The sequence below is a fragment of the Teleopsis dalmanni genome, chromosome 2, assembly GCF_002237135.1.
Source record: "Teleopsis dalmanni isolate 2A chromosome 2, ASM223713v2, whole genome shotgun sequence".
Taxonomy (NCBI): domain Eukaryota; kingdom Metazoa; phylum Arthropoda; class Insecta; order Diptera; family Diopsidae; genus Teleopsis; species Teleopsis dalmanni.
Genome location: NC_051847.1, coordinates 244,004,915 through 244,016,202, shown reverse-complemented (window position 1 = coordinate 244,016,202; position 11,288 = coordinate 244,004,915).

Sequence of the window (11,288 nt, the reverse complement as noted above, 5' to 3'; positions counted from 1 at the left end):
CATTAAATTTGATGAATGTTACCAATATATGAATGAGCTACAATTCAGTTTGAGCAATGAAGCGTAAAACGAAACATTGGACCACTAATTTTAAACAGCAAAAAACACAAGCGCAAAAAAAGATTTAATGAAATAAGTGTTATTTAACACTTACTTTGTGCTCAATGGTCGTTTGTAGATTCTTATCCAAATGCACCTTTATATATAATTTGGGTGCCATCCAATTTGGCACGAATACGTTTGCCTACGATCTCTGCTGAAAACACTAAATCTTCTAAAATAAAATACACAGCAGTTAAACTACGCGAACGGATTATTGCACCGTCTTGTTTTTACGAAAACTTTGTAGTTACTCGTTCACTATCTAAGTCTTTACGGTGCTGATATAACTCTTCCTCTTCAAGTGGTCCTTGCAAACCCTTATGAAATATATTTCTCATCCACCAGAAACTCCATCTCGAAAATATATTAGCGGTTGAGTAGGGATTCTTTGGGCGTTCAATTTTTCTTCTAGTCCGATTCATGTTAAATTTCTTTATTTACAGTTACGTTTGGTTATGATAAACCAAAAATGTAGTAATAAATTCGAAGTTCAAGAAATGAAGATAACCGACACGAGCACTACTCAATATGGTAAATGCAACAAAAATTTTTTAAATCGTGAATAACAGTAAATAGCAATGCAAAAAATTTACAATATTTTTTCAATGTTATAACAAAACTTTATAGACAATGTACGGTAATTACGCGTACTCGTTCTCGTATTCGTACAACAGAAATTATTTTCAAATAATTCCTTATGCAAATGATGCAAAATTGTTATATTATTCTGTTTAATGAATTATTATTATTTAGACATATTGAATTAAGAGAATGTTTTTATTTAATTTGTATGTTTCGTATTTTTTTTCATAGTAATGAAAAATTTTTATTGTGATCAGAATAAAAAAAACACTAAACAAAAACTAATGTTATAGAAAATAGATAATAAAAAAAATAATTACTAAAGCTTTTACGCACGTGTGCAAATGTAAACAAAAGAAACTTTTAATAGATGTTAATGATTGGGTTTAATAAAACTAAAAACTTTTTTTAAATGTAATATACTCTTTAAACATTCTGCACATATTTAAGTATTTTGAGAAATGTGACAACATTGCATTTATGATGAAATCCATCAAATTATGTTTGTGTATGTTTATGAGAGAACAAATAGTAGAATGAATAAAAATTAAGCAAGAAAATATATTTTCTACAGTATAAGATAAATGCATACGTAGAAACACACATATATATGATACATATGCATACAGAGAAAAATCACGGAAAAGTAAATAAAGTTTCGGAAAGTAAATTTATAGAAGACAAAAAAAAAAAAAAAAAACATTTAAAAATTATTAGTACAAAAAAAATAAATTTAAAAAGGAACGACAAAAAGTTTAAAAAAAATACATTTTTTTAATATTTTAATATCATATACTAAGTTTTTGTTTTATAATTACTACCTTATCTTAAAGTTCAGAAGTAATTTGGCTTCAAGCCAGCAGTTTCAGCAAATCACTCAAGTTGAAGACGAAAGAAGACGTAATAGCTGACGAAAGTTTACGGAAGACAACAAAAAAAAAACAAAAAAAATAAAAACAATATAGAAAACCGACAATATATAATCGACGTACGTAACGAAAGACAAGAACGTCAAGCTTTTCTGTTAGCTATTTTTAACTTGAGTTTATTTCTTTTAAAATATTTTTTGCATTTACTTATTTATTAAATTTTTTTTTAAATTCTGTTTTTAATAAACTTAGGAAAGTTAAAAGATTTAACCGAAACGTCTTGTTAAACACTTCAACGACGACGACGACAATGAATCAACCAGGCAAAATTTGTAGCAAATGTTTACTTGTTTCTCCTTTACTTGTTTTTATTTTTTATATTTTTTGCTTTTTCTTAATACAACAATATTTTAACTTTATAATTTTTTAAATAAGATTCGACTTTTCGAACAAAAAAAAATTCCAGCACACGTTCACAATCGTAGCAAGTTAGAGGCAGACTGAAATATACGACTGCTTGTATCGGAGCAGAAGAGAAATATGAAATTTTTTTTTGCACTACCGACAATAGAATTTAATGCGCTCTCATCGCTCTTTACACAGAATCTACACAATTTCACGCCCAACCAACCAACTAACCAACCACCTTATATGATTAATAATTTTGACCTTGGGCATTGAAAAATATATGCCGGTAGATTAAATGTAAAACTCTTTACGACAAAGATTTTATTTACAAACATATATACATACATGTGAACATATGTATATAAGCATACATATGTTTACTTGTGTATAAAGAAAGGTGATAAATTTTTGAAGATTATAAGCAAATATACATAAAAATATAAATTTGGAATATAAGAAAGATAAATTTTGATAAACTCCATCTCGAAAATATATTAGCGGTTGAGTAGGGATTCTTTGGACGTTCAATTTTTCTTCTAGTCCGATTCATGTAAATTTCTTTATTTACAGTTACGTTTGATTATGATAAACCAAAAATGTAGTAATAAATTCGAAGTTCAAGAAATGAAAATAACCGACACGAGCACCACTCAATATGGTAAATGCAACAAAAATTTTTTAAATCGTGAATAACAGTAAATAGCAATGCAAAAAATTTACAATACTTTTTCAATGTTACAACAAAACTTTATAGACAATGTACGGTAATTACGCGTACTCGTTTTCGTATTCGTACAACAGAAATTATTTTCAAATAATTCCTTATGCAAATCATGCAAAATTGTTATATTATTCTGTTTAATGAATTATTATTATTTAGACATATTTAATTAATTGCTGCAAGTTAATTGCTACACTCATTAAATTTGATGAATGTTACCAATATATGAATGAGCTACAATTCAGTTTGAGCAATGAAGCGTAAAACGAAACATTGGACCACTAATTTTAAACAGCAAAAAAAACAAGTGCAAAAAAAGATTTAATGAAATAAGTGTTATTTAACACTTACTTTGTGCTCAATGGTCGTTTGTAGATTCTATCCAAATGCACCCTTTATAATTTGTTGCCACCAATTTGGCAACGAATTCGTTTGCCTACGATCTCTGCTGGAAACACTAAATCTTCTAAAATAAAATACACAGCAGTTAAACTACGCGAACGGATTATTGCACCGTCTTGTTTTTACGAAAACTTTGTAGTTACTCGTTCACTATCTAAGTCTTCAAGTGGTCCTGCAAACCCTATGAAATATTTTCTCATCCACCAGAACTCCATCTCGAAAATATATTACGGTCGAGTATGGATTCTTCTTTGGGCTTCATTTTTTCTTCTATTCGATTCATGTTAAATTTCTTTATTACGTTACTTTGGTTCTGATGAACCAATGTAGTATTAATCGAAGTTCAAGAATGAAGATAACCGACACGAGCACCACTCAATATGGTAAATGCAACAAAAATTTTTAAAATCGTGAATAACAGTAAATAGCAATGCAAAAAATTTACAATATTTTTTCAATGTTACAACAAAACTTTATAGACAATGTACGGTAATTACGCGTACTCGTTCTCGTATTCGTACAACAGAAATTATTTTCAAATAATTCCTTATCCTTATGCAAATCATGCAAAATTGTTATATTATTCTGTTTAATGAATTATTATTATTTAGACATATTGAATTAATTGCTGCAAGTTAATTGCTAGACTCATTAAATTTGATGAATGTTACCAATATATGAATGAGCTACAATTCAGTTTGAGCAATGAAGCGTAAACGAAACATTGGACCACTAATTTTAAACAGCAAAAAACACAAGTGCAAAAAAAGATTTAATGAAATAAGTGTTATTTAACACTTACTTTGTGCTCAATGGTCGTTTGTAGATTCTTATCCAAATGCACCTTTATAATTTGGGTGCCATCCAATTTGGCACGAATACGTTTGCCTACGATCTCTGCTGGAAACACACTAAATCTTCTAAAATAAAATACACAGCAGTTAAACTACGCGAACGGATTATTGCACCGTCTTGTTTTTACGAAAACTTTGTAGTTACTCGTTCACTATCTAAGTCTTTACGGTGCTGATATAACTCTTCCTCTTCAAGTGGTCCTTGCAAACCCTTATGAAATATATTTCTCATCCACCAGAAACTCCATCTCGAAAATATATTAGCGGTTGAGTAGGGATTCTTTGGGCGTTCAATTTTTCTTCTAGTCCGATTGATGTTAAATTTCTTTATTTACAGTTACGTTTGATTATGATAAACCAAAAATGTAGTAATAAATTCGAAGTTCAAGAAATGAAGATAACCGACACGAGCACCACTCAATATGGTAAATGCAACAAAAATTTCTTAAATCGTGAATAACAGTAAATAACAATGCAAAAAATTTACAATATTTTTTCAATGTTACAACAAAACTTTATAGACAATGTACGGTAATTATGCGTACTCGTTCTCGTATTCGTACAACAGAAATTATTTTCAAATAATTCCTTATCCTTATGCAAATCATGCAAAATTGTTATATTATTCTGTTTAATGAATTATTATTATTAAGACATATTGAATTAATTGCTGCAAGTTAATTGCTACACTCATTAAATTTGATGAATGTTACCAATATATGAATAAGCTACAATTCAGTTTGAGCAATGAAGCGTAAACGAAACATTGGACCACTAATTTTAAACAGCAAAAAACACAAGCGCAAAAAAAGATTTAATGAAATAAGTGTTATTTAACACTTACTTTGTGCTCAATGGTCGTTTGTAGATTCTTATCCAAATGCACCTTTATATATAATTTGGGTGCCATCCAATTTGGCACGAATACGTTTGCCTACGATCTCTGCTGGAAACACTAAATCTTCTAAAATAAAATACACAGCAGTTAAACTACGCGAACGGATTATTGCACCGTCTTGTTTTTACGAAAACTTTGTAGTTACTCGTTCACTATCTAAGTCTTTACGGTGCTGATATAAGTCTTCCTCTTCAAGTGGTCCTTGCAAACCCTTATGAAATATTTTTCTCATCCACCAGAAACTCCATCTCGAAAATATATTAGCGGTTGAGTAGGGATTCTTTGGGCGTTCAATTTTTCTTCTAGTCCGATTCATGTTAAATTTCTTTATTTACAGTTACGTTTGGTTATGATAAACCAAAAATGTAGTAATAAATTCGAAGTTCAAGAAATGAAGATAACCGACACGAGCACCACTCAATATGGTAAATGCAACAAAAATTTTTTAAATCGTGAATAACAGTAAATAGCAATGCAAAAAATTTACAATATTTTTTCAATGTTACAACAAAACTTTATAGACAATGTACGGTAATTATGCGTACTCGTTCTCGTATTCGTACAACAGAAATTATTTTCAAATAATTCCTTATCCTTATGCAAATCATGCAAAATTGTTATATTATTCTGTTTAATGAATTATTATTATTAAGACATATTGAATTAATTGCTGCAAGTTAATTGCTACACTCATTAAATTTGATGAATGTTACCAATATATGAATAAGCTACAATTCAGTTTGAGCAATGAAGCGTAAACGAAACATTGGACCACTAATTTTAAACAGCAAAAAACACAAGCGCAAAAAAAGATTTAATGAAATAAGTGTTATTTAACACTTACTTTGTGCTCAATGGTCGTTTGTAGATTCTTATCCAAATGCACCTTTATATATAATTTGGGTGCCATCCAATTTGGCACGAATACGTTTGCCTACGATCTCTGCTGGAAACACTAAATCTTCTAAAATAAAATACACAGCAGTTAAACTACGCGAACGGATTATTGCACCGTCTTGTTTTTACGAAAACTTTGTAGTTACTCGTTCACTATCTAAGTCTTTACGGTGCTGATATAACTCTTCCTCTTCAAGTGGTCCTTGCAAACCCTTATGAAATATTTTTCTCATCCACCAGAAACTCCATCTCGAAAATATATTAGCGGTTGAGTAGGGATTCTTTGGGCGTTCAATTTTTCTTCTAGTCCGATTCATGTTAAATTTCTTTATTTACAGTTACGTTTGATTATGATAAACCAAAAATGTAGTAATAAATTCAAAGTTCAAGAAATGAAGATAACCGACACGAGCACCACTCAATATGGTAAATGCAACAAAAATTTTTTAAATCGTGAATAACAGTAAATAGCAATGCAAAAAATTTACAATATTTTTTCAATGTTACAACAAAACTTTATAGACAATGTACGGTAATTACGCGTACTCGTTCTCGTATTCGTACAACAGAAAATAAATTATTATTTTCAAATAATTATTATTATTTTATTTTCAAATAATTCCTTATGCAAATCATGCAAATTTGTTATATTATTCTGTTTAATGAATTATTATTATTTAGACATATTGAATTAAGAGAATGTTTTTATTTAATTTGTATGTTTCGTATTTTTTTTCATAGTAATGAAAAATTTTTATTGTGATCAGAATAAAAAAAACACTAAACAAAAACTAATGTTATACAAAATAGATAATAAAAAAAATAATTACTAAAGCTTTTACGCACGTGTGCAAATGTAAACAAAAGAAACTTTTAATAGATGTTAATGATTTGGTTTAATAAAACTAAAAACTTTTTTTAAATGTAATATGCTCTTTAAACATTCTGCACATATATAAGTATTTTGAGAAATGTGACAACATTGCATTTATGATGAAATCCATCAAATTATGTTTGTGTATGTTTATGAGAGAACAAATAGTAGAATGAATAAAAATTAAGCAAGAAAATATATTTTCTACAGTATAAGATAAATACATACGTAGAAACACACATATATATGATACATATGCATACAGAGAAAAATCACGGAAAAGTAAAGTTTCGGAAAGTAAATTTATAGAAGACAAAAAAAAACAAAAAAAAAACATTTAAAAATATTAGCTACAAAAAAAATAAATTTAAAAGCGACGACAAAAAATTAAATTATATTTAATAATCAAAACTAAGTTTTGTTTTATATTACGCGTACCTTATCTAAAAGTTGCAGAAAGTAATTTGGCTCCAGCCAGCAGCTTCAGCAAAAATTCACTCAAGTTGAGACGAAGAAGACGTAATAGCGCTGACGATTTACGAAGAAGACAACAAAAGCGAGGAACAGTTAAAACCTCATAAAAAAACAATATGAAAAACCGACAATATATAATCGAACGTACGAACGAAAGACAAGACGTCAAACTTTCTTTAGCTATTTTACTTGAGTTTATTTCTTTTAAATATTTTTTGCATTTACTTATTTATTAAATTTTTTTTAAATTCTGTTTTTAATAAACTTAGGAAAGTTAAAAATTTACCGAAACGTCTTGTTAAACACTTTAACGACGATGACGACATGGAATCAACCAGGCAAAATTTGTAGCAGATGTTTACTTGTTTCTCCTTTACTTGCTTTTATTTTTTATATTTTTTGCTTTTTCTTAATACAACAATATTATTTTTCATATGTTTTTGGCTTTATGCCTTTAAACAAATTTCACAAATTGTATGGTCACTTTTTTGTCTCACTGGCACATATGCGCAAGAATATGTACATACATATGTACATACATGCAGCAGAAGCATGTATGAGAAAATAAAAAAAAAATTGCTGTTTAACTTGCATTCTCACATTCGAAAAATATATAAATGAAAATTTTAATATTAATTTTTATTTATTAATAAACAAATTAAACTTGTATATTTATACTCCAAATATTACTTTTAATGTTCGAATGTTATAGAAACAAACTTTAATTGTATGAATTTTGTTATTTTCTGTACGTTTCTAGCAGTTTTATACACTGAACATACCGAAAAAAGAGTTTGTCAGCTGCAAGTTTTATTAGCGGCAAATTGTTATATATAATAAAATCACAAAATTTTAATTTTATTTTGGAATATAAAAACAATAATTATTGTTAAATAAACTCAAATTTATTTATGTTTTAACTATTTATTTTTAAATATTCACACACAATTTTCAATTTTCGCTGAAAATTTTTCCGTACACTACAGATCGCGACCGTATTGTTCAAACGCTGTAAACGTAATAAAACTGAAACACTGAGAAGTCGTGTATATAAATCAGTTTGTTTGGATTGTATTAGCAGACTTGTATGCAATACAATCCACAATGCTCTTCTCACCAATTGTTTAGTATAGTAACTGTATGATTTATATGCGTTCCTTCTCTTTCGAATAACAAATAAAATGTTATGCAGAAGTTTTACAGTTTATAAAACTGCACAATGAATGTGGATTGTGGAAATGCACTTTAATTGATATATTTTTCGGCTTATTAGTTTTTTTAAATATTTAAATTTTATATAACATGTATAAATATAAATTATTTAAATTATTTAAATTATTTAAATTATTTAAATTATTTAAATAATTTTTTTTAAATTTTTTTACAATTTTATGAATTAAATCATTTTTAATTGCAGTTTATTAATATACGTAAATAGTAAAACCCGCAAAGCAGGAAAATGAATTTTTACTTAATAAAATTCAATTAACTCAAAAATATATTATATATTAATTATATCAGCAAAACTAATGTAATAATTTAATAAAATTAAAAATTATAGCAATTTACATAGAAAATAACTTTCATATATAGAAAATAATTATTTTAAAGACATTTTTGACACTGATTTAAATGAATTTCTAGAGTATTCCGATGAATTTCGTCGAAATAAAAATTAAATGAACTCATAAAAGAATTTTTTAGCCGGTAAATTTGTGTAATTATTTACTATTATTAATTTATTAAGAAAAAAAAAATCTTTTTTTCTGCAAACTTAATCCTTAAATTAATTCGCAAATAATTTTATTATAAAAAAAGAATTCAATGAACCACTAAAAAGGTTTGATTCATGCATCAAATATATATGTATGTACTTTAGATAAAGTTTTTAAAGTCATTCTAAAATCAATTTTTTTTTTTTTTTGCTAAGGAAGCTATGTAAATATATAATAATATTTTATAGTATATCTAGATATCGTATAGGCTAATGTGCTTCTGATGTCGCAATTTTTGGCTGCACGTTCAAAAATTTTGTTTTACATGCAGTTCATTTACATGTACATGCGTACATTTTTAAATGCATTGGATTTCAATAATTTACTGCAGGCTTTTAGTTAACAAAGCATATAAGTTTTGATTTATTTTGTTTGAGGTAGCTCTGAAATTAACAAATAATAATTTAAGATTCAAAATAGTAATTCTTTGAGGAAATTGGCTACTTCTGCTAACAGAAAGGGAAGATAAAAAGAAAATTTGCAAACATCGCTTGCACAACAAATTAAACAAACTAACAAACACACCATATGTGTGTAGTGTGTAGTGCACGGCCTCAAAAACAAATAACTTGACTTCCAAGACGGTGGCCGCCTAAAATATTTATGTTCTATTCTGTGCAAACAAACAACAGCAAAAACGAAAATCGAAAAACTATATAAAAAAGTTGTTAAATAGAGAAAGAAGGAATAACAGAAACTGAACCGTTTGCTTGCAGTGAGAGAGCAGAGCAAGTGATTTTTGATCAAATTCACATACGAATAAGAGTAAAATGACAAGTGCAAAAAACTGCCGCGCAAAATTTATTTGCATAAAATATTTTTTGTTATATATTTGTTAAGGGGCAAATATATATTATAAGCTTATATATATTTAGTTTATTATAATTGTTTAAAAAAAAATTTGTAATATAAATTACAAATTTTTTATAAATTAATTTATTAGCGAATATATTGTTTTTCGCCCTTTCTCTTTCTCTGTTCCTTCTCTCGTAGTCAGACAACTCTCGCATACACACATCCATTTTCGTTTGGCGCTTCTTGAAATGAAGCAAAGTAAATTTCCAAAGCGAGAATTGAGATTAATATGTCCTCAAGTTTTCCTTTGATTGCAATGCATTCTTCTGTGAAGATTCGGCTAACTTGTTTGCTTTCCTCTAAAAAGTATAATAAAATATTTGAATACGTTTTAAATCTGTAAAATTAAATTTAAGCTAAAATTATTTATTTAGTACCACGAGTTCTACGGCTGGCAAATAATTTCTTCATCACAAACGATACAGAAATAGTTTTAATAAGACACTATTGAAGAGAATACTATTTTCGTACTAAACAAATTTATGTATTCAATCTAACATCAAGTAAAAAATTTACACTTAAATTTAATTGAAATTAAGTTCGTATGACAGTTATTTGATAAAATGTTTTTATAATTGGTGAATATACCCCGCCTACGAAAAAAATAAAAATAAACTAATTTAATTAAATTAATTTACCTTCAGCTCTAGCGCGTTTTTCAAATTCGTCAAATAAACGATTTACTTCATCCATTTCACGGCGTAAACGTCTTAATTGTGGATCATTTGGATCACCCTCACTTAAAAGTTTATCTGCGTCATCATTGAGTGCATGCCGTATCGCTGTACGCTGTTCTGGACCCATTGCAAGAAATTGGTCAAAGTCCCATCCTTTGACAACACGAATTGTAGCAAAAATCATATTTTGACGTAGACGTAAATGTTTTTTTTGCCATAAGCTCACAAAACGATCGAATAACCGTTTAAGTCGTTCAGCAGCATCAATTGCCTCTTGGTCAGGAGGAGGCATTAATAAGCAAGCACTAGGAATTGAACCCTCTTGTCCTATTGAATTACGAATTCTCCATTTAACTCAACTAGAGTTATCGAGCAAGATACAAGTTTCTCCCTTTTCAATTTGTAGTTGACCTTGCTGCTTATAAGCACATATTGCTTGTACAGAGCATTGATTATTTACCGGTTGTCGTCTTTTATATATTGGAACAATTGTTTGAGCCCGATGGGTCAAATTAGCAACAGTTTCACTAAAAGCATTCAATTCTTCACGTAAATCCTGCATACCACGTAATAAAGCTTCACCTTGATCAAGACCAAAATCCGATTGAGAATATTTGCTATTTAAAATGTCATCACGCTTCACGAGTCATTGCTCGGCATATTTTATTTCAGCAAAAAATTGATGATATTCGGTAGCATGCTTTAAGTGGACTTCAAGACACAGTGTCAACTGAAGCAGCCAAGCCCATTGTTGTTGTAGTACGGCAACCCTCTCAGAGTCCCGGTACAGTTGCTGACAGAAGTCAAAATCAAACCAAGCGAAACAGACTTCGTAAAGTTACTGTGCAGAAACTTAGGTAATGTACGAACTCAACCTGGACTGCGACACGGTCAACAACC